Source organism: Helicoverpa armigera, chromosome 20 (assembly GCF_030705265.1).
Source record: "Helicoverpa armigera isolate CAAS_96S chromosome 20, ASM3070526v1, whole genome shotgun sequence".
In the NCBI taxonomy this organism is placed as follows: domain Eukaryota; kingdom Metazoa; phylum Arthropoda; class Insecta; order Lepidoptera; family Noctuidae; genus Helicoverpa; species Helicoverpa armigera.
Genome location: NC_087139.1, coordinates 7759203 through 7767133, shown reverse-complemented (window position 1 = coordinate 7767133; position 7931 = coordinate 7759203).

Below are 7931 nucleotides of genomic sequence, written 5' to 3'. Positions count from 1 at the left end.
TATACAGGACTTTAATTAGGTTCAGCCACTTCCACTCCAAAATTCTTAATTATGCTCTAATTTTGATAAGGTAAGATAAGGTTTCATTCAAAAGTGACCTTAGCGATAACTATAATACCAACGGTTTTTGGTCGTCCCGATAGATGGCACTGCATGGTTCAGATTTTGGCAAAGCTCTGCTCGGCGCTCTCGGTAGCAACATCTTTTGCTCTGCTCCACTGAACACTAGCATGCGAGGTATTTATTTCTTCAACACTCGCATCCAGATAGGTGCATCTTCACCTGTCAACGCAGTCATCTTACGTGAGACTTTAATTAGCTTCACCCATTCCCACACCAAAATTGTTGGATTTTATACTTATGCCTAAGGTTGAACGCAACACTCGCTATTATTATTCAAATGTGACCCTTAGCGATAAGTACGAAGCCAACGGCTTTTTTTCGTGCCGCTAGATGGCGCTACATGGTCCATATTTTGGCAGAGATTTCAGAGATTTACTCTGATATCGGTATCAAAATCATTCACTTTTCCATTGAACGCTAGCGTGGGGCATTTATTTGTCCAACAATTCATCACCTGCTCTTAACTGAAACATCCAAAAATCTCCTGGAAGACTTTTCAATCATACCTTAGCTTATGCTAAAACATGTCTTAATAAAATGAAACCATCGGAGAGTGAGCGTGTTTGAAATTGGCCAATTACATAGTCAGTATGGTATGGTTAGGTATGTGCAGGTTAATTAACAGCGGCTAGTAATTGGATGGGCTCCGTTAAGTGTCGGGCCTGGTCCTGCAGTAAAAGCTCGTTTATCGACGGGCCCGCTATTACCTTCGTTATGTTGACAATCCAGACATCCCGCTAGAGTAAGAGTGCAGATAAGATTGAATTTTAACAGCTGAAAATTACATTGTTGTGGTCAGATAGCTCTTTTACGCAAAAACTACTCAGTGAATTTTAATGAAACATTAAAGTATAGTAGATTTATTGCACAAACCCCAATTTCAGTTAGAAAATAAACAGGTTTGAGATGCAGTTTCTCAACAGAGAAATTCCGAAATCCCCTTTGGGCGCGACGTGAATCCAATCTCAATAAATATTCCGCTGAAAGGAGCCGATCATATCTTTATGAAGTTTAAACTTATCAAGGTGCGTACGGATTGCGCGTACCCTGGTACGCGTACTCAGTTTACGCGTATCCGGAACGCCTAGTCCATACCTGCAGCTACGCGTTCACTCTTGGGGTACGCGTACCGCGCGAGCCAACTTGCAGCGCGAACCACCGTCTGTCGGTTATTGGTCGCGCGTCAAAGAGGACGCACGCGGCCGGCTACGCTATATTTGGACGGCAAAATGAATAAACACGCGTGTTCTTGTCGGAGTCATGGCGAATGACTGGGGCTCGCGGAGCGCTCTGGATCGATTGACCTCGCGTACAGGTTCGCGGCGGTCCGTACAGGAGCTGTACGCGTATCCAATGTACGCGAGGACAGTGTTTCCCAACTACGCGTAACACAGGAACGCGCTATCCGTACGCACCTTTACACTTCTGGATTCCGTTCAAACGGAATAGGGTGGTTTCTGGTTTCTATTACATTCTTACATTGAATTGGCTGAAATCTTACTGAGATAGGTATTTCAAACTTTTATAATTGTTCTCTCATCCATCGTTCGTAGGTTCGTAATTTCGATGTTATCACTAATGAAACTGCTTATTTTACTTACGTTTCCATATTATGGGAATATACAATTTTCGTAAATGTTTGTGCCATGAGCGTTCGAAGTGCCGACTCAGGTTAACGAGTGGTACTGATGGCACGTGAGCTGGACCCGCGCCAAGTCGCGATGGACCCTCACTAAATGTTAGCTTGGAGTTAAACACTAGATTCCAATGCAAGGAATTTAAATTGGTAGATCCTAAACCTTATCAATTACATAGATAATATGTTGGACGGTTTTCAGTCAAAACCGATGCAGTGACTGCATATCCGATCATTTTAATTAAGTTACCCGGGCAACCCTGTACCCGGTTATAAAATTAGTTTTCTGACAATCCATAAAGACTATCAATGTTGAACAGATAATAACGGGGATCCACTAATTAAGTGAGCCTACCGAGACATAGATCTCGTTATAACATAGATGGTGACATGAGCTGAACTTTTTCATCAACTAGGTACGCAGGTACCTATAGTATAAAACCAACCTATAATAAGATGGTGTAGCAGACTAAAGTATTATGTTTATTAAGTATCTTCCAGACGTGCTGAAGACAAAGCTGCAGAAGTTTTTCAATTAAGCTTACCACGTCTACTTCAACAATGTTCTTATACTTACGTTGTATAAGGAGCTTCACTGTAACTTAGCATGTTACCTATACTATTCTCGCCTTTGTGACGAGGGCTGCATAAAATGTGATATTTAGCATTAATGTTTAAAAGTTTAATCTGTGCAATTATTCAAATAACGAGCCATGTAAATTGATAAACCTTATTTTGAGTAGATACTTACCGTAGGTAGTAGGGGTAGAAAGTAGGTAGGTACTACTTATTGAGTTCATTGAGTTCTGATGTAGTTACAAAATACTTATTACAACTATCACGGTAAACATTACTTGGAAAATAGGTATCTACCTACCTAAAACATTTCAAACGTCTTGACATTCTTAATATCCGTTTGTATATTCATGAACGAAATGTAATATAAACAGGTGATGGCAACTTTAATATCTTTCCTCAAACAGCTTTCATATCTGAAAATTCTAGATCAGACTAAAATAAATATGTATACCTACGTTGGTACCAAAAATGCTGGTTAATAACGTTACACGGGTTATACCAAGTTATAAAAACGCTAAGATACTCTTGCATATTTGGTACACAAACATATTTTCAGACAAACTGGGTGAAAAAATAACAATAAAAATTCCTGCTTATTCCTCGCCCTCATAGTTAATTCAGCAAAAAGAAGGCAAACGTCAAAGGAACGCCCAGAAGAATAATTTATGAAGATATCCGTCAGACTCCGACTGAACGAACTGAACATGAATTGCCGACGATAAACTAAAGTATTGGATTTGGCCAATTGCCAAACGAAGGTTTTCCTCATTTTTAACCGACTGACCGACCAAAAAATGTGTTACTATATATTATTTTTTCGACAAGGTGCAAGTCTCCCACTAGATGTCGCTACTAGTCTGTCTAGTAGAGAAGTAAAATGTATCAATATCCCTCAATATACCTAGTTACCCAATAGTTATTTGTTATATGTATAAGACTGCAAGGCTGCTTTTTAACCGCCGGCTCAGTGTTGATAACCGAGCAAGCGAAGGATTCTAACATTGAATCAAAAGAGCGCGAGATGAAAAATCTTTGTACTCATCTCATTTCTAACAAAAAATAATTAAAACACCCTTTTATTAGTTTAGGTAACTTACTATGAGATTTTGAATGTTAGGAACCTAATTCCATAAACTTGCACTAATATAATTTACATTTAGTTAAGTATCTACCTATTTAGTAATATCTATAGGAAAACTTACCTACGCCTGAATAACAAAGGAAAATGCTTGCTGCAGGTAAATTGCAGCTACAAATCAAGGAAAGCAATAGTATTTGTATGCAGAAGCAATATATTGGTTCTACACTTGCGCGCGTTGCAGTACCGGCCACTAAAATGTTCCATTTAGGTTCCGTATAACAAATTACACATGAACAATATATTTATTACTTGTCTTATAAATGTTATTAAATAAGACGGTTTACGTAGGTACATAATACAGAAGTAACCTATGACTGCCTTCCCTTTAAACTTCTCAGACATAGAACACGTGTATACCTCCCATTTAATATTGAAATATACTGTATATTGGGCAACAATACCAACAATAGTTGGTTTAACGTCTACCCACGTGTTACCTACAGCAACACGTGGGTTACAAATAGAACACTCACACATGATGGAAAATCCATTTCCATCGTGAAAAACTGCCAGGAAAGATAAAATAAAGGCAGGCATAAAGTTAACCAGGCTCGTTAGCACGTTCACCATTTTTCATGTCTGTACCTACGTTCCATACATACATATCCCTCAATCATTTACTTGCACGTTTTCAATTTAATTTCTCGGTTTTTATTCGCTGTCTCTAATTTTGGGTGCTATAAATGCAAAGAGGTAGCTCCATTCTGCGTCACACCGGCTGCGGCTGGACATTATCAACTAGCTAGGCTTATTGAATACGGCAAGTACCAATTATCTGCAAATACCTATGTAGATTCCGAAAATAGGTACTGAAATATTAAAAAAAAAAATCATTGTTGAAAGACTACGTTCTTCCCTGTAACATAGGCTATATTTTATATCGGACACGGAAGAACGCATCATGACAAGATGGTCACCCATCCACGGACCAACCGCGACAAGCGTTGCTTAACCTTGTGATCGATTTTCGATTCTTCTCACAAGCTCTTCCTAAGTTCCTAGCGTGGGAAGTTCCCACGACTCACGACTATCTTAAAATAAATTTAATAAAATATTTAGCTTTTAGCAAGTAATAAAAAGAAACATTATTTATGTTACAAAGTTATTTAAATTACAAAAAACATTTTATATTCCATAAATCTATTAAATTAAATCCTAAAATGAGACACAATAAAAAAATCACACCTCTTAACAATAGATTAATATTGGAAAATATTTAACATTTGGGAATAAAAATACATTTTATATTTAATAAAGGGATTAAAATATTACATCAAAATAATTCCTATAATAAACAATGAATAGATATATCACACTTCAAAATAAAAATAATTTCTTAAATATTTTAAAGAAGTTTTTAATTTTAATATTGGAATTTCCAAGCATTTTTTTATAAAATAAAATTGGAATTTAGAAATTAAAAATACATTTTCATTTGTATTGTGTAGGTGTTGACTGTTTGTAAGTTGCCGACTGCTTTCAATATTATTTTAATAATATTCATTTTCAAAAAGAAATTTACGATGGGACGATGGGCAAACTATGGACCCTGGGCTATTAACAGAAAATGATTTTGGTGTGGGTTTGACGTAACGTGGTATAATTATTAGGTAGATACTGTTTTGAAGTTTTAACCTCGTGGTGGAGTCAGTTTTAAAATAATATGTTCACATTTTAGAGACGGTAAAATGGATTTACATATTTTGTTTATTTCTGCCACAGTTTATCCAGCACGGTAGTCCATATAAAGAAACGACAAGAAATCTTAAAAGTTTGAGATGGCGCTAGTAAAACAGGGAACAATTGAGAAACTCTCAGCTCCATCACGCTCGCGACCCTCAAGTGCTGCTGACTGCATAGCATTGTGCTCTGGCACACCGCCAGACAGCAGTGCACTCACACACTATCGAATGTAAAGTGATAAAGTTACAGAATAATTTTAAAAGAATACTTACGTATGTCAATCATATTTGACGTAAAATGACAATAGATACCTAGATAACCTGCAAGTTGGCACAATATTTCGTCAAAAATATAGAAATTCCTCACGTCGAAGACAAGAAATAAATAAGATGAGAAACAAATCTTATAGCTAACAATGTAACACCTGTCTTCCAAAATGCTAAGTCATAAATTCTATTAAGTTTGTCGTAAAGTCCACATATTATAAGTTTCCGGCCCCACTTCACTAATTAGCGCAAACTTTAGTTCCCTCCGCCCGAGTCCGTCGGCCGCCGCTAACTTTCACATTTATTTAGTTTCCAGTTCGACTCCGCGATAAACGCTCAGTGCCCGAGATACGTCCAAACACAAATAAAAACAACTGCTGTCGTTTTGTACAAAGAAAAAGTTAAACAACCGTTTCTTTTTACTGTTTAGGGTTTTGTAAACTTGCAGCAGTTTCAGTAAAAGAAAGTCACTTCCAAAATATGCATGAAACTCTTGAAAGGAAACAATTGTTAGAAATATCTAGAAGAAGACTCGATATCTTTGCTCACTGTTTACATGGCTTGTTGTATGGCTTGTAAACAGCATTAAATATGAACAGACGAGGTCGTCGGTTAAAGATTCAGTAAGAAGGAAACACTCTCCTTAAAGTAGTCTTGCTTGTAGTCACAAAGGCTTACTAAAGTCCTTTCTATCTAAAGATGAGCTCCATAGTATGTTAGCTGATGTTAGTATATAAGAAATAACTCAGCGCATACAATATTCAGTTATGTGCTGTAAGCACGGATCGAGTTGTAGGCGGACGAGATGATTAACCATGATTTCCATTATGTAAGTACTTAAATTATGTTGAATTTTGTGTCTCTTTGTGTGTAGGTATCAATTAAATATTTATCATAGGAGATGGTATTGCATATTTCTTGTCCTCTGTTAGCCATGCATATTTAACGACAATTTTTTAGTTTTGTATCTATATTTAGTTAGACCATACGTCACCAAAATATAGGTTTAGAATGCGGTAAACCTCAATATGTCTTCGATGCAGTTGGAGCAAAAACCCCTAGGCTTGATATAAAGCTGGTGCGATATTGCGGGCCCCGGGGCCCGGGTCCGAGCGGGCCGCAACAAGTAGCGCACGGTGACCGCACACACGCTCTACTCGTGTTTGAAGTCAGACTTCTACATGTGGAATTCATATTGCTATTTTGGAAACACTACTACCTATGTATTTCTGAACGTTATGATTTAGTCGTTTACAATAAATACTTAAGTCGTTTTAAAGGTTCTTGAAACCTATTTCCACTTTCAAAGTATTATAGCAAGAACTTATTCTGTGTAATTTATTTTAGAGTAATTTGTAATTGTAAATGGCTCTAAGCCAGTGGTTCTTAACCTTTTTGACACGAGGGACCACTTTAACTAAAGTTGGCTTGCCGGGGACCACCTCATGTGTTTACCTAAATTAGCACTCATTTCTTTATTATTTATCAAAAAAAAAACTGAATTTTTGGGTCAGTTATACTCAAAGCTAAACGCATGTCGGCAGTTGTGTAGGTAAGCAAATGCAAATAAAGAAAAACTTGCATATGTAGTTTCCAAATGCTCGAGCGAAGTGAGCGCAAAATTTTTATCGGACCTAAACCAAATATTTTTGGTCTGTTGAAAATGCATAAATAAGGGCATAATATGTAGTTTCTGAATACGCGAGTGAAGCGAGCGCGAAATTTTTATCGGAGTTAAAACAATTCCGTAAAATTTTGCCCAAACGTACTTGATGTTTTGTTTGTTGACAAATGCAAAAATAAGGGCCATAATATAGTTTTTGAATACGCGAGCGAAGCGAGCGCGAAATTTTATCGGACTTCAACCAAATATTACGTAAAATTTAGCCCAAACGTACTTAACTTTTTGTTTGTTGACAAATGCAAAAATAAGGGCATATAGTTTCTGAAAACGCGAGCGAAGCGAGTGCGAAATTTTTATCGGACTTCAACCAAATATTACGTAAAATTTAGCCCAAACGTACTTAACTTTTTGTTTGTTGACAAATGCAAAAATAAGGGCACACAGTTTGTGAATACGCGAGCGAAGCGAGCTCGAAATTTTAATTATTTTTTAAAACTCAAAACCAAAATTACGTAAAATGTAGCCCAAACATACATTTTCATGAATGGGGGGACTAGGTACGACACACCCGATATACGTCCATGCGAAAACCCCCGCTCGCAATTATAAGCCGATAAAAATTAAGTTAGATAACGTATAAGTAGCAACGTCGCGAAGCTAAGCTTCGCGGACCATTACGAATGCCTCCAGGGACCACCAGTGGTCCGCGGACCACCGGTTAAGAACCACTGCTCTAAGCTGATTAATCTCATTGGCTGATGGCTGTTACCGTTTAGAGTGGTTCACTCTCACGTGAGCAAAACCTTCGATAAAGTAACGAGTTTATGAGCAGCTGTTACGGGAAACTCCTGAAGACCATCGTCGTAATACTCGTAATAG